The 20,668-nt window shown below is 38.5% G+C and overlaps 1 long non-coding RNA gene across 1 annotated transcript in view; it reads left to right on the plus strand.

The window, feature by feature from the left end:
- The window catches only part of LOC309849853, a 524,627-nt gene that overhangs the window by 79,920 nt on the left and 424,039 nt on the right, over positions 1-20,668 (plus strand). The gene's annotated exons all lie outside the window — the stretch shown is intronic.

The raw sequence follows: 20,668 nt of genomic DNA on the forward strand, positions 1-20,668 counted from the left end.
TTCAGTGCCTTGTGGTAACTCACTATGTGTAAGATTACGGATTTGCTCCCTTCTCTTCCCTCTACCCCATTTCCTTCTTTCTGCCAGGCTGCATTTGGGTGTGAGGGTTGTCAGGGGGAGTCTAGCTTCACACTAATTTGCCACCTCTAAATCATACCTTGCTTAAAAGAAGAAAATTCAGATCTCAACTTTATATAGGTAGTTACAAATAGATTTCACTGCTATCTTTATACACATGGAAGCAGATACAATCTCAGAAGTCCCTTCTGACTCTAGAATTCTTAGATTCTGTGACTCTTTGGGGATTTTTTTTTTTTTTTTAAGTTAGGCTCCATGCTGGGCATGGGCCCAATGTAGGGCTTGAACTCATGACCCTGAGATTGAGACCCGAGCTGAGATCAAGAGTTGGACACTTAACTGACTGGACTACCCAGGTTCCTGTCTTTGGGGATTTTTAATGGGAAGTTACTGTGGAAGTGAAATGACTGATAAGTGACCATAATTTGCAGGGAAATCCGAGAAATGATGCCATATTGGCATAACTGCTTTTGAAGATGTGATGAAGCAGTAAAGCAAATACAGTTTTGGAGTGTAGCTTGGGTTGGATCTTTCAGCATTTGTATCTCTTCTCCAATGTTACTATTTTCTATTTGGCACCATATCCAAGAAATTATTACTATTCAGTAATGTTTTCTATCATTAAAAATAGCCAGAAACCACCCCCCCTTTTTTAAAATACGGAAATGTTTAAAGAAATGGAAGGACTTAGGGGCAATTATATCAGAAATGATTCTCAGTCAAGTTTTGCTACTTGACAGCTTATCAGAGAAGACTTCAGAGAGCTTAATTTAACTTCTTTGTGTACCCATCAGAGAGTGGGAAGAATTCTTTAATTCCAGGTAAGTTAATTACAGGTTTACAAGTGTATCATGATCTAAATTTCATGTGACATAATTACCTTTCCACCTAAGAATTGATACCAGTTACTTCATGATTGGTACACCAGGTCAGAAATGAAAAGATCTGAAATTTGAGTCAGTCAGAAAGACAAAGACTACTGAGGTATCTACAACTATCACAAAGAAAAAATTTTTTTTTAAAGATTTTATTTATTTATTTGACAGAGAGAGATCACAGTAGGAGAGAGGAAGGGAAGAGATCACAGAGAGAGGAAGGGAAGCAGGCCCCTCGCTGAGCAGAGAGCCCGATGTGGGACTCGATCCCAGGACCCTGAGATCACGACCTGAGCCGAAGGCAGCGGCTTAACCCACTGAGCCACGCAGGCGCCCCATGAAGAAAATTTTTAAGAAAATTCCTTATTGTCTTGAGTTCAGCTGCTTAGAAACCATTAGTGTTCTCAAACTAAAAAAAAAAAAAAAAATCCCTTCTGCTATTTTGCTCCCTTTTCCACTCCATTTCTTCCCTTTCTTGTGCCTGTATTTAAAATTTTCACTGACAACTTATGCAGTAGTCTGTTTGTCATCTTTCTGGACACAAAAGAATCGTGTCCTCATGTATGGAAGCTGGTCTTAGTGCAGTGGAAAAACACTTTACCTTGCAGATTGCTACTGAGTTCTTAATTAATTAGGCTTAGAAAGTAAAACAGACATGTGGTCAGTTATGTAGGGTCCTAAAAGGCAGAGCTCACCCATATATTTTCCTGAAATGTTTTGAATTATAATACGAGGCAAAGTTTTTTTATGTGTAAGTGCTACCTCTGGGTGTGATCACTTATTAACATCCGGTTACTTTCTTTGTTACTATTTTCTGGTTAATTTTGGGAGAGTAAAGCTATCTGTTCTCTCAGCAGCATTTTTTATTTTGATGTTCTTTGTTAGATTCCTTTCCTTTTAAGTGCTAACATTTATATTAATGTGGCATTGAGATATTGTAGTAAAATTAAATCTGCACAGGGAATAAATAAATGTGTCTTTAAGTGGAAATCTGTGTAGGTTCTAGAAAAGAAAACTTAAAGACTTTTGGCTGGTTATGTTATTATTAGGATTCCTAATAGCAGAGAGGCTTTACATAAGGATGTATAGGTGATATAGGATTTAACTACTGAAAAACGTAATAAGGCAATATTTCCCAAGATTATAAATAATCTGTGAATGGTACTAGGAAAAACTAAATGTATTGCTCCATGTCATCACTTTGAATCTCTGATGTCAGGGAAAAGGTCAAGGTCAAAAACACAGATGGAGCTCATGCTAGTCAGGCAAAAGCCCTAGCACCCCCTGATAGGTATCAGGAAGCCTTTGCTCAAGTTGGAATGGGTCAAGCTGTTTTCCTTAAAGTCAAACATCTTAAGGATGATTTTGGTTAGTTCGTTGTTGGATTTACTCTATTGTGAGTTTATCTTCAAACAGTGTTGCACTTGGGTTGGCAACAGGCAGCTACTAATAATCTTTGATCTTGACCTTAGCTTCTTTCACCATCTGAAGATTGAGTCTGAGAATGGGTAAAGTTCTGTTCATGGATCATAAAACACCATTGACTATTTCCATCATCACGTCAGGCTTTGAGGGAAGAAGTGGTTTCGTCTTAGTTCTGGCAACGTTTTCTTCATACCTATTAGTGTTGCCAGATAAGAATCCATTGCAGTTCAGACAAAAGGTTGATATCTAGAATCTATAAAGAACTCCTCAAGCTCAACACACACAAAACAGATAATCATATCAAAAAATGGGCAGAAGATATAAACAGACACTTCTCCAATGAAGACATACAAATGGCTATCAGACACATGAAAAAATTTCGTCATCACTAGCCATCAGGGAGATTCAAATTATTTATTTATTTATTTTTTTTTTTAAAGATTTTATTTATTTATTTGACAGAGAGAAATCACAAGTAGATGGAGAGGCAGGCAGAGAGAGAGAGAGGGAGGCAGGCTCCCTGCTGAGCAGAGAGCCCAATGCGGGACTCGATCCCAGGACCCTGAGATCATGACCTGAGCCGAAGGCAGTGGCTTAACCCACTGAGCCACTCAGGCGCCCCAGGGAGATTCAAATTAAAACCACATTGAGGGGACACCTGGGTGGCTCAGTGGGTTAAGCCTCTGCCTTCAGCTCAGGTCATGATCTCGGTCCCGGGATCGAGCCCTGCATCGGGCTCTCTGCTCAGCAGTGAACCTGCTTCCTCCTCTCTCTGCCTGCCTCTCTGTCTGCCTCTCTGCCTGCTTGTGATCTCTCTCTCTCTGTCAAATAAATAAATAAAATCTTAAAAAAAAAAACACACATTGAGATATCACCTTACACTAGTTAGAATGGCCAAAATTAGCAAGACAGGAAACAACATGTGTTGGAGGGGATGTGGAGAAAGGGGAACCCTTTTACACTGTTGGTGGGAATGCAAGTTGATGCAGCCTCTTTGGAGAACAGTGTGGAGATTCCTCACGAAATTAAAAATAGAACTTCCCTATGACCCTGCCATTACACTCCTGGGTATTTACCCCAGAGATACAGATGTTGTGAAAAGAAGGGCCATCCGTACCCCAATGTTTATAGCAGCAATGGCCATGATTGCCAAACTGTGGAAAGAACCAAGATGCTCTTCAATGGACGAGTGGATAAGGAAGATGTGGTCCATATACACTATGGAGTATTATGCCTCCATCAGAAAGGAATACCCAATTTTTGTAGCAACATGGACGGGACTGGAAGAGATTCTGCTGAGTGAAATAAGTCAAGCAGAGAGAGTCAATTATCATATGGGTTCACTTATTTGTGGAGCATAACAAATAGCATGGTGGACATGGGAAGTTAGGAGAAGGGAGTTGGGGGAAGTTGGAAGGGGAGGTGAACCATGAGAGACTATGGACTCTGAAAAACAATCTGAGGGGTTTTAAGTGGTGGGAGGGGGTGGGAGGTTGGGGGAAGCAGATGGTGGGTATTAGAGAGGGCACGGATTGCATGGAGCACTGGGTGTGGTACAAAAACAACGAATACTGTTATATTAAAAATAAATTAAAAAAAAAAAAAGAATCCATTGCCTAATGTGCAGCAAGCCAAGCACTGAGACCAGTTTTACAGCTGGTTTTATTGCAGAGTGCCAAGCAAGGAGAGGGGAGAAAAATGATCAAATCTGCCTCCTTGAAGGGTTGGGGTTGTGTATATTTAAGAATGAGGTCTGGATGTCACAGGGTACTTAGGCTGACTGCAATATGCTAATTGAATATATGGAAAACAGGAGGTGTCCTCCCTTCTGAGCACTCACATGTCTTTTTGTGGGACAACATGTTCATTAAATGGCATTGTAAACATGATCAATGCAGAGGGAAGATTGAGGGGTTACTTTTGTTCACACTTGGTGCCATCTGTGCAATTTTAAAAGGATTATTCTGGGCTTGTTCTGGTCTCAGCTAGTCTTACCAGTGATTAGTCAACTTCAGCAAAACAAGTTTTTAAATCAGTGGGGTTAACCAGAGCGTGTCCTTAGAATGGATGGTCAAGCATTTGCTAGCTCATTGTGCCAGTTTTCATTAGCTCATGCCTGAACCTCTTTGCTGACAAGTATGAGACCATCTTGATTTCTGATGTTGGCCTTTCTCCACATCTCAAAGATCAACCTTCAGAGCAAGCAAACGCTACCTGGCAGTGTGTGCCCATACGTGTGTACCTGTGTGTATGTGTCAAGGGGAAGGGTATGATCCAGAGATGCATTCCATTTTTCTCTCAGAAAGTCCTCTGTAAAGATCTGCCCCAGTTGCCCACACTGATAACCCACATGTTAACATGTCCCTTATTGGTTCTTCTCCTTTCCTTGTCTCACTTTCCTCACTTTCTCTGGGATCACTTCCTAAATAAACCGCCTGCACACAAGTACTTCTGTTTTTGTGTAACCCAAACTAAGAACCATTAAAACAATAAATCCTTTGGCGCTGAAAATGCAACACAAAGATGTGTTCATCCTACTTGAAAAAAAAATCCATTTTTAAGCCAAAACCAAATAAACAAACCTTTGTTGTCAAATCACACACACATGCGCACACCTGTACACATGCATTTCACACTCAGATTGGTCTAAACAAGTAGACAATAGCTTGAGTCGATGATAACTTAAGCAAAGAAATTGCTGAAACATAAAGCCAGAAAACAGAAATTATGAAAAAGATGTAGATGATAAATTAGAAGTTGTAAACCACAGTCAAGAATAAAACTGAACACCTGGGGCGAGGCCGCGTGGCGGAAAACTGAACAAAAGAAATAAGATGCATTGGAATCTGGGTAGATTAATACAACCAGCATGAACTAACACAATGAGACTCTGCTATGTGTGACAACATGTATGTAATGTCTGTAAACTTCATTGAAATTTATATTCAGGGCATTCTTGTCAACAAATTGGATAAAAGAATGGTTGTCTTTGAAGGGGATGACCATGGAGGAATAATACTGTGCTAGAAACCCTTTGGGTTTTTTAATCCTAGTTAATCCCTGAACCCTCTGACATTTAGCAAATCAATTAATTTCTCTGGATGTGTGTTTTCCTGACTTAGCCCATTGTGTCAGTAAGAACTCAGATTTTATAATGACCACAAAAAGACTTTGAATAATATAAAATTCTGGGGCGCCTGGGTGGCTCAGTGGTTAAGCCGCTGCCTTCGGCTCAGGTCATGATCTCAGGGTCCTGGGATCGAGTCCCACATCGGGCTCTCTGCTCAGCAGGGAGCCTGCTTCCTCCTCTCTCTCTCTCTGCCTGCCTCTCTGCCTACTTGTGATTTCTCTCTGTCAAATAAATAAATAAATAAATAAATCTTAAAAAAAAAATAATATAAAATTCTGTGAAAATGTAAGAGTTTATTATTTTTTAAAAAAGAGGTAGGATAGGGGCACCTGGGTGGCTCAGTGGGTTAAAAAAGAGGTAGGATATGAGAACAGATGCTTGCTACTCTTAAATTTATTGGGGCCTCAAGGAAGTACAGTATACCTCAAGAGAGTAGAGCTTTGCCAGATGTAAAGTTCTCTGGGTGAAATTTCCCTTTCAAAGTGTACACATGTCTTATTTTATTTATTCACTTCTTTTTTTTAAAGATTTTATTTATTTATTTGACAGAGATTACAAGTAGGCAGAGAGGCAAGCAGAGAGAGAGGAGGAAGTAGGCTCTCCACGGAGCAGAGAGCCTGATGCGGGGCTCGATCCCAGGACCCTGAGATCATGACCTGAGCCGAAGGCAGAGGCTTAACCCACTGAGCCACCCAGGCGCCCCTATTTATTCACTTCTAATTTTTGTATAGTTAAATGTCTGATTTGAAGAACCTAATGTTGATTTCATTTTCTTATACTAAGCCCCAAACTCAAGCATTGTTCCCATCTCAGGATGGCTTAACAAACTAATAGCTTGTACCCCTGGAAATTTGAAAAATTGCTGAGTTACCCTGAGTGCTCTGAGAAAGGAGCTTCTTTCTCTTGGATACTCAACTACTCTAAGATATCTTTAGCTGTGAAGTCCTATAGTGTGCTCAGAACTATGAAAGGTAAAATGGATTAAGCAAAAGAATTGTTAAAAAGAATTCCTTCACTCAAGGAGTTTATAATCTAGCTGGGGAAGTAGGGAGCAAATATGCACCTAGGAAACTAACACAAACAAATACAAGCCAGTATTAATTCAGATACCTATTGAGAACCTTCTATAGGCGTACTCTAGATGTTTTGGAAGAAAGTATAACATGTCTTTGAATACTGTGTTATAACAATTCAGTCCATTCTGGGGGTCAGAACTGTTAATGTTATTGGTCAGTGTCCTTTGAAATTATCTTACCAAGTCATCTAGTACAGTGGGAAGGCGAATGTCACAAGTAATTCCCCTTCTTCATTCTTCTTTTTCCTCCACACCCCATCAGGGAAAAACCCTTTCTATCTCTAGAACTTGCATGAAAAACCAGTGAAATAATCCAGTGATACTGCTAAGATTAGTGACCCAACCCCTGCTCAACGGGTGCATTTCTAAACCACATATGTCAGGGTTGTCACAACATATAGGTCAGTGTGTGGTTTCCTACACTGTGGCCACTCTGGGGAGAGAAAGCAGGACTATGTTCTTATGAGAAAAAGGTGTTCACTGAGAAAGACAAGGCAGAGATGGTGGGCTGAGAAAACACAGGAGCTCCTGAAGGTCATCTTATTCATCTGGAAATTCTCCCATTGGCCACTGTCCCTCTTTGGCCATGGCTTGTGTTCAGATTGAGCTGATTCTATTCTACCTAGCAAGCCCCAGGCCAGAGGAAGGACAGTATGGCTTGGTGGGAGTAGATGACGACATGGCCATCAATATACGCTGGCTGGATGCCTGTTTCTTCCTGTCTCTTACATTAACAGATTCAAGAATTGCTGATAAGAGACTTTTAAAGACTGAGGGAGAAAGAAAGAAGACGTATCTTATCAGAATGACACAAGAATTCTGGAGGAGGGCAGCTAGGTGGCTCAGTGGGTTAAGCCTCTGCTTTTGGCTCAGGTCATGATCTCAGGGTCCTGGGATTGAGCTGGCATCAGGCTCTCTGCTCAGCAGGGAGCCTGCTTCCCCCTGTCTCTCTGCCTACTTGTAATCTCTCTCTGTCAAATAAATAAATAGAATCTTAAAAAAAAAAAAAAGAGTTCTGAAGGAGAAGGCGAAAGATAAGGACATAGTGACTGCTACAGGGTATGCTGATGGTCAGTCCTTGAGTGGCAAGTCCTGGAAATGTATGAGGGCGTTCTCATGTCAGAATATTATATTCCTTAGTCAGCTTAGAAGAAAGGCTAATTTAAAAGATATAACCTGGTAATTTTTCCATATTGATTTATGCTCAGAAGAGATTTTGGATTGTGTTCTATTGGGTAATTTCTTCTACACTGAGGCAGAATGAGGTTAGGTTAAAAGGTCAGATTCTAGAGCCAGATAGCATGATTTAAAAATCAATTTCCAACACTTTCTAGTAGCATGACCTTGGACAGTTTGCTTTAACTTCTGCCCTCTTACCTATATAATGGAGATAATAAAAATATCCATGTCACAGAGTGTTGTAAGGATTAGATAAATTCATAGATAAGAAAGGGTCAAAACTCAGTAGTTGTTTGGTCATGGTCATGGTCCAAACTCAGTAGTTGTTTCTCAGGGAAGTTATGTGAAACCCATTCAGCACAGTCTGCATAGCCGAGAGTTAGAACACATGGTTTTGCAGTTAGAGTGGCTATGGAGTCAATAGAGTTGTTTCCTCTGCTTGCTATGTGATCTGGGACAAGTTATTTAATTTTCTAAGCATCATGTTCTCCATCTGTGAGTTGGGATAGTAGCAGCATTTACCTCATAGTATGTTCTGAGGAATGAGTGAGATGATTTACATAACGACCTTGATGTAAGATCTGGCACACAGTGAATGCTGCTTGTTTAATACAAACACAGACATCACACATACACAAACCCTGTGTTTTGCATCTGACATGACTGACTCTTTGTTCCTTAAAAAGAAAACCTGAAATACCTTCGTTTTTCTGGGAAAGTGTAAAATAATGACTCTGACCTGATTACTTATATAACTGGGAAAAATATATCCTTTTCAACTCTTTCTCACATTTCCCCTTTCTATCTCCCATACCAGAAGTAGAAGAACAGGGAAACCTGTTGCAAAACAGGAGAGGAGGAAGAAGAGAACCAAAGCTGATTTAGCACATGACCCCTCTTCTCTCAGATGTTGGCCAGCCAGGACTGGCTTTATACTTTGTGGGGCTCAGTGCAAAGTGAAAGTGCAAGGCCCCTAGTTCAGAAGTTGTTAGTTCTTAAGAAATCCTCATAATTGTCAGAGGAAAGTTCATCTATTACAAAAAACCCACCCCCAAACATTACTAGTTATTGAATAGTGTGTGTGTGTGTCCTGAAATGATGCAGAGTATTCATTTTCTTGGTCTAAGTATCAGTCAACTCCTTATGCTTAACCAATGTTTAATCTCTTGGGAGGACTTACCTCTCCTCAAAGAAGTGAAAGCTTGATTTTTGTTTCCCTTTGTTAGAGGTCACTCATACTAGCTTGGGGGTATTAAGAGAATGAGACGTGTACAGGGAATAAAGGTGCCTCCATCTTCAGAAGCCAACAATGCATATTAAAGGATACTTTTATCTGTTATATAGTCTGCAGGGAAATTTAGTGATGGACTTTACTTCTTTCAGAGACTATCACATGGCTCAAGCCACCCATCTTTTCTTGTTCTATGGCCAGATTTAGGAGACTGGGCCCTGGGGTGCAGCAACAGAGATACTGGAGGGGATATAGGGACAAATGAGGGAAAGAAGGGGGGTTTGAGGAAAGCTGCTTGAGTTAGAGGAAGGAGAAAGGTGGTTAGATTAAGAAGTAGGGAAGAAAAGGAGATTGTAACGGGGGTGCTGGGGAGAGAAGAAGAGGACACTGAAGATGAGAGAAGTCTGGTTTGAAAGGTTCTGAAGTTAACCTGTGGCTTAGGAAGTCCCTGGGAAAGAGGAGAATCCCTGGAGTTTGAGATCTTATAGCAGGTCCTTTCCCTTCATGGGTGAATAGAAAGCCCCAAGGGACCATGGAGAGAACACTGGTCATCGTAGATCCCCTGACACTGTCACTCCTTCACTTTGTGGATTGGTCACTTCTCGCAGTGATTCAGAGTCCTCATAGGCAAAGCAAAGGGCCTTACACGTTTCAGTCTCGAACCAGACTATGAATTCCAGGCAAGTGCATGAATGAGAGGGAGAGGAAAGTTAAGATAAAGGAAGGAAAGCACAGCCAGAGAAAGAAGGGTGGAGAAGAGGAAGCTCAGGAGGGTACAGGGAGATTGGATAAGAGAGAGTGAAGTGTGGCCATTTTTGCCTGTCAAACTTTTCTTTACAGGTTTTTCAGTAATAGTTTTAATGAGATATTTACATACCACAGAATTCTACCTTTTACACTGTGCAACTCAGTGCTTTTTGGTATATTTACAGAGTTGTGCAACAACTACCACTGTCTAATTCTAAAATCTTTTCTTCACCCCCAGAAGAAACTACCCATTAGCAGTTGCTCTCATTCTCCTCTTATCCCCTGTCTCCCAAAACTGAACACTTGCTTTCTGTCCCTAGGGATTTGCCTATTCTAGACATTTCATATAAATGGAATCATACAATATGTGATGGTTTGTGACTGGTTTCATTCCCTTAGCAGTATGTTCTCAAGGTTCATCCATGTGGTAGCATGAATCGATATTTCATTTCTTAATTGCTAAATTATATTCCATTGTATAGATATATCACATTTTGTTCTATCCGTCAAGTAAGAAATATTTAGGTTGTTTCCACTTTTGGGCTATGATGAATAATGGTGCAAATAACATTCTCGTACAAGTTCTTACCTGGACAGTTTTTCATTTCTCTTGGGTGTATAACCTAGGAGTGGAATTGCTGTGTCATGTGGAACTCTATATTTAATATTTTGAATAACTGCTAAGCAATTTTCCAGTATGACTAAACCATTTTACAATCTTACCAGTAATGAATGAAAGTCCAGTTTCTCCTCATCCTAATATTTCTATTTTGCTCATGCTTTAGAGTCATATCTAAGAAATCGTTGTCCAATCCAGTATTGTTAAGGATTTACCATTTTTTCCTTCTAAGCTTTATGGTTTAAATTATTGCTTTTAGGTTTATGATCTACTATGAATTAATTTTTTGAGTAAAGATTCTGTTTAATTCTTTTGAATGTGGATATCCAGTTGTCCCAAAATCATTTGTTGAGAAAACTTCTTTTCCTACACTTGTCAAGAATCAGTTGACCATAAATGTAAAAATTTCTTTGTGGACCCTAAAGTCTGTTTTATTGATCTACATGTCCATCTGAATGCCAGTGCATTGTCTTGGTTACTGTACCTTTGTAGTAAATTTTGAAAATGTGAATTGGGAGTCCTCCAACTTTGTTCTTGTTATTGCTTTCTTTTTGATTTAGGGTATTTTACCTCAATTTTATTTCCACATGAATTTCTTGAGGCAATTTGTAAATTTCTGCAAAAAAAAAAAAAGGCTGTATTTTTGATAAGCATTGTGTTGAATGTGCAGGTCAGTTTGGGAACTATTGCCATCTTAACAATATTGTTTTCTGATCTGTGAACATGGCTGTCTTTCCATTTATTTATGTTGCTTTTAAGTCTTCCATCAGTGCTTTATAGTTTCAGAGTATAAGTCTTATACTTTTAAAAATATGTATTCCTAATACTTTATTGTTTTTTTGATACTATCATAAATGGAATAATTTCTCAATTCCTTTTCCAGATTATTCATTATTAGTGTATAGAAGTGCAATTAATATTTGTATATTTATCTTGTATCCTGCAGATTCTCTGAAATTGTTGATCAGTTCTAATAGTTTTCTCAGGGATTTCTTGGCAAGATTATGTCATATTCAAGTAGAGATAGCTTCACTTCTTTCTTTCTAATCTGATTTCCCGTTATTTCTTTTTTTCCCAATTGGCTTGATAGAACCTGTAGTGTACTCTAGGATAGAAGTGGTAAGAAGAGATATCTGTGTTTTATTCCTGATCTAAAGGGTAAAGCATTAATTATGATGCTACCTGTGGGTTTTTCATAGGTAGCCTTTATCAGAGCAAGGAAGATCTGTTCTGATATTCATAGGACATTGAACGTTTGGAGTATGAGTGGGTGTTGGATCTTGTCATTTTCCTGTATCAGGAGAGATTAGATTTTGCCTTATTTTTTGTTAATATGACATATTACATTAATTGGTTTTGTATGCTAAACAACCTCACATTCCTGGAATAAATTCCACTTTGTTATGGTATATAATATTTATTTGTTGCTGGATTTGGTTTGCTATTATTATGCTGAGTATTTTTAATTCTATATTCCTGATGGGCATTAGTCTGTGTTCTTTTCTGATAATGTCTTTGTCTGATTTTGGTTTCAGGGTAACACTAGCCACATAAAATGAGTTGGTAAGTGTTCTCTCCTTCTCTATCTTTTGGAAGAGTTGGCAAATTGGTATTATTCCTTAAACCTTTCATAGATCTCATGAGTGAAGCCATCTGGGCTTGGGCTTTTTTGGAGGGAAGTTTTTAAATGACTAATTTATTACCTTTATTTGTTATAATCATTCAAATTTTCAATTTCTTCTTGAGTCAGTTTCTATACTTTGTATCATTCTAAGAACTTCTCTACTTCATTTAAGTTATCTAATGTGTGAACACAGTTGTTCTTACTATTCCCTCATTATCCTTTTATTTCTCTAAAGTTGTACTGATATTTTCTCTTTAATTCCTGATTTTAGTAATTTGACTCTTTTTTAAAAAAGATTTTATTTATTTGAAAGAGAGATAGTGAGAGAGTGAACAAGACGGGGTAAGGTGAGAGGGAGAAAGAGACTCCTCTGAGTGGGAAGACCAATGTGGGCTCAGTTCTTGGACTCTGGGATCATGACTTGAGCCAAAAGCAGCTGTTTAACCAACTGAGTCATCCAGGTGCCCCTGTAATTTGAGTCTTATGTCCTTTCTATTTGTTAGTCTAACTAAATGTTGGCAATTTTGTTGATCTTTTCAAAGAGATGGTTTTTGGTTTCATTGAACTTTCCTGATTTTTTCTATTTTTCTTTCATTTCCTTTCTAATTTTTACTGCTTTTTTCTTTGTTTCTTTTGAATTTAATTTACTTTTCCTTTCCTAGTTTCTTAAAGTGGAAGGTTAGTCATTATTGATGCCTTCTTCTTCTTTGAGGTAGGCATTTACAGCTATAGTTTTCTCCCAGACATTGCTTCACATCATCTACATCCCATAAGTGCTGGGATGCTGTATTTTATTTTTATTCTACCTCAAAGTATTCTCTAATTACTTTTGTAGTTTCTTTTTTGACCTATTAGTTACTTAGGAAAGCATTAATTTCTACATATTCTTATTTTCTCAAATTTCCTTTTCTTATTAATTTCTAATTCCACTGTAGTCTGAAAACATACTTTGTATGATTTCAACCTGTAAATTTATTGAGACTTGTTTTACAACCTATTTAATTGTATATCCTATGGACTGTTCCATCTGAACTTGAGAAAAGTGTCTTTTGTTGATGGTGGAGTGCAGGGGGACACAGATGTTTGATAGGCTGTCTTGGTTTTTGTTTTATTCATCTTCTAATTTCTTGTTGTTCTTCTGTCTTGTTGCTATATCCATTACTGAAAGGGAGTATTGAAGCTTTCAATTACTATCATTGAATTTTCTATTTCTCCCTTTAGTTCTGTGTTTTTGTGCATTGTATTTTACACATTGTATACTGCTATTGAATGCATCAATGTTTATAATTGTTATATCTTCTTGATAGAGTGACTCTTATTATAAAAAGTCCTTTTTTGAAATCTCTAGTAACATTTTTACAGAGCACATTTTGTCTGATAGTGGTATAACACCTCAGCTTTTTAGGTTATCGTTGGCATAGTATATCTTATTCCATTCCTCTATCTATTCAGGTGTTTTAATCTAAAATGTATCTCTGGTCCACCACATATAATCGGGTCATATTTTTTCTTTGTTTCTTTGTCTTCAACCAATTCTTCCAGTATCTACCTTTCAACTGAAGTGTTTAATCCATTTACATTTAATGTAACTACAAATCAGGTAGGATTTACACCTTCCCTTTTGTAATTTTTTATTTTCTAGTGTACCATTTTTTTAAAGATTTTTTTAAAAAAAATTTATCTATTTGACAGGGAGAGAGAGATCACAGGTAGGCAGGGTGGGGTGGGTGGGATGCAGGTTCCCTGCTGAGCAGAAGACCTGATGTGAGGCTTGATCCCAGAACCCTGGGATCATGACCTGAGCTGAAGGCAGAGGCTTAACCCAATGAGCCACCCAGGTACCCCTCTAGTGTACCATTTTAATTCCCTTGTTCTTTCTTCAATTATATATTTTTAAGTTGTTTCCATAGAGGTTTCCCTGGAGCTTACACTTAACTTCTTAAGTTAAAACAATTTTGTTAAAACTTGCTCCATTATCATTCCATTCTTTCCACCCTCCTTTGTGCTTGTCATATTAATTACATTATTATATATAAGCCCATCAGCATAGTTTTATAATTATTACTTTATGTAGTTGTCTTTTTTATTTTTAATTTTTTGCAGCTGTCCTTTAAAGCAGATAGAAAAAAAGAAAATTATAAACAAAAATGCATTTATACTGTCATTTATATTTACCTATGCACTTAATGTTATTTATGCTCTTTACTTTTTGTGTGGATCTAAGTTACTATCTAGTGTACTCTAACTTAGCCTGAAAGGCTCCTTTCTTGTAGTGTAGTTCTCCTAGTAAGCAGTTTTTGCTATCTGAAATTATCTTATGTTCTTGATTTTTGAGGGGAAGTTTGCTGGATATGGAATTCTTTTTTTTTTTTTTTCAAGTTTCTGAGGAAGAATTTAGTGATTCATCAGTTGCAAAAAGTACTCAGTGCTCATTGTACCAAGTGCCCTCCATAATGCCCAAAACCCAGTTACTGCATTCCTCCATGCACCTCCCCTGCAGCAACGCTCAGTTTGTTTCCTGTAGTTAAGAGTCTCTTATGGTGGGTGCCTGGGTGGTTCAGTTGATTAAGTGTCTGCCTTTGGCTCAGTTCATGACCTCAGAGTCCTGGGATTGAGTCCCACATTGAGCTCCCCATTCCACTGGGGCCCTGCTTCTCTCTCTGCCTCTCTCTCTCTCATGAATAAATAAATGAAAAAAATTTTAAGAAGAGTCTTTAACGGTTTATCTCCCTCTCTGTTTTCATATTATTTTATTTTCCCTTCCCTTTCCCTATGTTCATCTGTTTTGTTTCTTAAATCCCACATATGGGTGAAATCATATGGTATTTGTCTTTCTCTAACTGACTTATTTCGCTTAGCATAATATCCTCCAGTTCCATCTCTGTCATTGCAAATGGCAAGATTTCATTCTTTTTTTTTTAAGATTTTTTTTATTTATCTGAGAGAAAGAATTAGAGAGAAAGAGCATGAGAGGGGGAGGGTCAGAGGGAGAAGTAGACTCCTTGCTGAGCAAGGAACCCAGTGTAGGACTCAATCCTGGGACTCTAGGATCATGACCTGAGATGAAGGCTGTTGCTTAAGCAACCGAGCCACCCGGGTGCCCCAAGATTTCATTCTTTTTGATGGCTAATACTCCATTGTATATATATACCACTTCACCTTTATCCATTCAACTGTTGATGGACATCAGGGCTCTTTCCATATTTTGGCTATTTGGACATTGCTGCTAAGAACATTGGGGTGCAGGTGTCTCTTTGAATCACTATGTTTATATCCTTTGGATAAATACCTAGTAGAGTAATTGCTGGGTTGTAGGGTGGCTCTATTTTTAACTTTTTGAGGAACCTTCATACTGTTCTCCAGATTGGCTGCAGCAATTTACAATCCCACCAGTAGTGTAAGAGGATTCCCCTTTCTCTGCATCCTCACTAACATCTGTTGTTTCCTCAGTTGTTCATTTTAGCCATTCTGACTGGTGTGAGGTGGCATCTTATTGTGGTTTTGATTTGTATTTCCCTGATACCAAGTGATGTGGAGCACTTTTTCATGTGTCTGTTGGCCATTTGTATGTCTTTTTTTTTTTTTTTTTTTTTCCAGAAATGTCTGTTCAAGTCTTCTGCCCATTTCTTGACTGGGTTTTTTGTTGTTTTGGGGGTGTTGAGTTTAATGTTTTAATAGATTCTGAATACTAGCTCTTTTTCTTATAAGACATTTGCAAATATCCTCTCCCATTCTATAGGCTGACTTTCAGTTTTATTGACCATTTCCTTCTGTGCAATTTTTTTTTATCTTGATGAAATCCCAATAGTTCTTTTTTGTTTTTGTTTCTCTTCCTTTTGGAGATGTGTTTAAGGGGTTGCTGCAACTGAGGTAAATATTTTGCAGCCCGTGTTCTCTAGGATTTTGATAGATTCCTGTCTCACATTTAGGTCTTTCATCCACTTAAAGTTTATTTTTGTGTATGGTGTGAGGAAATGGTCCAGCTTCATTATTCTGCATGTGGCTGTCCAATTTTCCCAACACCATTTGTTGAAGACACGGTCTTTTTTTCCATTGGATATCTTTCCTGCTTTGTCAAAGATTAATTGACCATAGAGCTGAGGTTCCATTTCTGCATTCTCTCTTCTGTTCCTTTGATCTATGTGTCTATTTTGGCACTAGTACCATATGTCTTGATGATTAAAGCTTTGTAAGATGGCTTGAAGTTTGGAATTGTGATACCTTCATCTTTGGGTTTTTTTTTTCAGCATTACTTTAGCTACTCGGGGTCTTTTCTGATTCCATGCAAATTTTAGAATTGTTTGTTCCAGCTCTGAAAAATGATGTATTTCGATAGGGATTGCATTGAATGTGTAGATTGATTTGGGTAGCCTAGACATTTTCACAATATTTGTTCTTCCAATCCATGAGCATGGAATATTTTTCCATTTCTTTATATCTTCTCAGTTTCTTTCGTGAATGTTCTATAGTTTTTAGAGTACAGATCCTTTACCTCTTTGGTTATGTTTTTTCCTAGTTATCTTACGGTTTTTGGTCCAATTGTAAATGTGATCAGTTCCTTGATTTCTTTTTCTTCTGACTCACTGTTAGTGTTTAGAAATGCAACTGACTTCTGTACCTTGACTTTTATATCCTGTGACTGCTGAATTCCTCTATCAGTTCTTGTAATTTTGGGGTGGAGTCTTTCGGGTTTTCTTCATAAAATATCATGTTATCTGAAAAGTGAGAGTTTGACTTCTTCTTTGCCATTCTGATATCTTTTATTTCTGTTTATTGTCTGATTGCTGAGGCTAGGACTTCGGGTACTATGTTGAACAATGGTGGTGAGTGGACATTCCTGTCATGTTCTGGACTTTAGGGGAAAAGCTCTGTTTTTCCCCACTGAGGATGATATTTGCTATGGTTTTTTTTTTTTTTTAAGATTTTATTTATTTATTTGAGAGAGAGAGAGAGACAGTGAGAGAGAGCATGAGCAAGGAGAAGGTCAGAGGGAGAAGCAGACTCCCCATGCAGCTGGGAGCCCGATGCGGGACTCGATCCCGGGACTCCGGGATCATGACCTGAGCCAAAGGCAGTCGTCCAACCAACTGAGCCACCCAGGCATCCCACTATGGGTTTTTTATATATGGCATATATGATATTGAGGTGTGTTCCTTCTATCCCTAAACTGTGGAGAGGTGTTTTTGTTTGTTTGTTTGTTTGTTTTGTTTTGTTTTGTTTTATCAAGAAAGAATGTTCTAGGGGTGCCTGGGTGGCTCAGTGGGTAAAGCCTCTGCCTTCAGCTCAGGTCATGATCCAGGGACCTGGAATTGAGCCCCACATCAGGCTCTCTGCTTAGCAGGGAGCCTGCTTCCTCCCCCCTTTCTCTCTGCCTGCCTCTCTGCCTACTTGTGATCTCTCTCTCTCTGTCAAATAAATAAATAAAAAGGAAAGAAAGAATGTTCTATTTTGTCAAATTTTGGGGGGGTATGTAATTCCTGCTTGAGGGTCTTTCTCCTCAGCACTTTGAATATGTTGTCCTGCCACTTTTTTACTTCCATACTTTCTGATGAACAGTTAGCTATTAATCTCATTCATTTCCCTTTAATGTGATGAATCATTTTTTTTTCCTGATGCCTTTTGAGGTTCTCTGTCTTTTTACAGTATGACTGTCAAGTGCATAGGCGTGCTTATCTTTCAGTTTTTCCTAGTTAGATTTTATTAAAGTTTTTTTGATGTATTGTATTGATTATAACAATCATAGCAATATATTATATATATGTTATATACATACATACAGTATATTATATTGGTTTTCATTGAATTCAGGAAAATTTCAGCCATTATTTCTTCAAGTATTCTTTATGTCATTTTCTATCTATCCTCTTAACGGGGCTCCAGTTGTGTGCACGTTTATATGCTTTGTGATGTCCCACACAGCTCTAAGGGTATATCTGTTTTTCTTTATACTTTTTTTCTGTTTGCTCTTCAGATTGGATATCGTATCTTGATCTCAATTGACCTATCTCCAGTTTGTAGATTCTTTTTGCTGTTTGTTCAGATTTTTAAGCCCTTCTAAATACTTTATTTGTTATCAGACTTTTTAATCCCTTGAATTCCTATTTTATTCTCTTACCTTTCCCATAATTTCTGTATCTTTATTGATATTATTTTTTATTTGTTTGACAATCATTTATACTCTTTTTAAAATTCTTTTTATATGATTTCCATTACTTTTAATGAATTTGTAACAGCTTAAAATCTTTGCTTACTAATTCCAAAATCTGGGCTTTCTTAAGGGGATTTTCTAATGACTACTGTTTTTTTGTATATTTGGGACATCCTTTCTGGTTTTGTTTTTTTTTTTGGCATGTATTTTCATTTTGGGGGGAGAATATTGGATATTTATAGGAAAGAGATTTGGGGAGAGGATATTGTACTTGGGAGCTGAAGAGTAGGTGGACTTGAAAAAGAAATAAGCCCAAGTTGAAAAATGTAGAATAATGTAAGGAAAATAATTAAAGCTACTAATAATTTTACCTTTCAAAAATAAATTGGGGTGGGGGCGCCTGGGTGGCTCGGTGGGTTAAGCCTCTGCCTTCGGCTCAGGACATGATTTCGGGGTCCTGGGATTGAGCCCCGCATCGGGCTCTCTGCTCAGCAGTGAGCCTGCTTCCCCTTCTCTCTGCCTGCCTCTCTGCCTGCTTGTGATCTCTCTCTCTCTCTGTGAAATAAATAAATAAATAATCTTAAAAAAATAAATAAATAAATTGGGGTGTTTCCTTTTTTGTTTTTTTTTGTATAGATATATCAATATAGTACATATTATAACTACCCACTCAAACAATACACACATGTATGTGGACACACACAAGCATGTTATGTCTGTATGAGTGTATTTTTAAGCAAATTGCTATCATATGGTGGGTTTATGCTTTTTCCTCACATAATGATTATGGCTGCCCTTGGCATTTATTTAAATAATGAAATTAAGTAATATATATGTAAATTTTTTTATTTAGTATGACCCTAGCACATAGGGATGCCTGGTAATGTTGCCTGCATATAAAATTACTAAGGGAGCTTCATGGTGTGACTTTTTACCAACTCTGTGGTCTCAGCCGGCCTCCTCCCCCTGCAGCTTCAACTAAAAGAGACCCAACTGTAAGAGATTTGTTTTCTGTGACATTTGCTATTTGTTGCTGGCTCACCGTTTCGATGGGGGAGGTGTTATGTTAAAGTCTGTAGGGGCAGTAGACCATGCACTTTTTGACACTATTACTCATCTCTCTCAGGGAGAATGTCACCAAGTGTCACTTCCCCCATTTTCTTAATGGTATATTGGAGCTGCCCAAGTCCATGCTGTCACTCATGTGGCAAGTGGCAGACTTGACAGCCTCAGGGAAAGCGGGGGAGGAAATGTTTCGTCTGCCCCCTCTTTCTCCTTTCTTCTTAGTGTTTTTGTGTTGACATGAGCCCTGTTGGTTGCTTTGTCCATTGAGGGGTCTGGTAGACATGTTTGCCTTATAGCTCTGTGGTGGGAAACCTTGTTCATTTTAGATAATTTGAGAACACTGCTGGATTGTTGGGTTCCAGGAGGTGAACTTGTTAACAGAAATGTTTATGTTAGTTTCGGTTTCTGCCCATTACTCTGTGAAACCAAGGCATAGGGTAAAATTTCTCGGTTTTATTTTCTTGTGTTCCAAGGCCTTTCTGTACAACTGCCCCAAAATTTTAGCGCACGAGAGCGCTTTCTTTGCAAACACAGATTTAAGTTAAAGTTTAAGCTGTGTTTTCTCATTAGACTGATGGCAATCTTGAAGACACCATCCATTTCCTCCCTGTGTTAAGTGGCCTGCCTGGGCACCAGAGATCCACTTTTCCCACAGGATAGGAGGCTTCTATGGTCAACTATGTATACAGAGCAGTAGATTAAACCAGTTTGTATAGTTTTCTGTACGAGTCAGTCCACACATATGCATTACTGAGTCCTCCTGGATACTGCATATTAGTTGAACTCTGTAGAGACGGAGCCTCTCATGCTTGTAGGAACACCAGTTACTCTCTCATTGTGTAGCATCTTTGGGCCCTGGGGTGGTGAGAAGCAAACTTCAGGAGAGGCTGTCTGTCTCAAATAAGCTCTAATTTATTATTTTAAAACATAATAGGGTGATTCTGCTATGTCTTATATTCTATTTGATGGAGAGTTGTTGTCTAACAGAATGTAAGTTGAACTTATGCAGTATCCAGGTTAGGCTTGCTTGGCGAGGCAGCATGGTCAGAGGCAGAGGAAGGGAGTTAGCTAGTCCCAGCCCTGCCACTGCATACAAGCCTGTTTCCTCCTTAGGACCCAGGTTGCCACTAGTCTGTCTGGTATCTGAGAGCAGATCTGAGAGGCGGAGCAGCATGGTGGCCAAGAGTGCCAGTGACAGAAATACCTGGGCCAAGTTCTGGCCGCCTCTAACCTACTGACAGCTGCGTGTCTCTGCATAAATTACGTACCCGTCAGCCTCAGTTTGGTCATATAGGGTTACTGGCAAGGATTCTAGGTGCTAAAACATTTTAAAATTTAGCACTATTCTTAGAATATAGGTAGTGTCCTATAACTAATAGTTACTGTTATTGAAGAGGGTCACATTCCTAATAGCCCAAATGTGGTAGAGCCCATACCTCCTGTCATCTGCTCCTTCGGGACTCTGATCTCTT

Source organism: Mustela nivalis (assembly GCF_964662115.1).
Source record: "Mustela nivalis genome assembly, chromosome: 16".
Taxonomy (NCBI): domain Eukaryota; kingdom Metazoa; phylum Chordata; class Mammalia; order Carnivora; family Mustelidae; genus Mustela; species Mustela nivalis.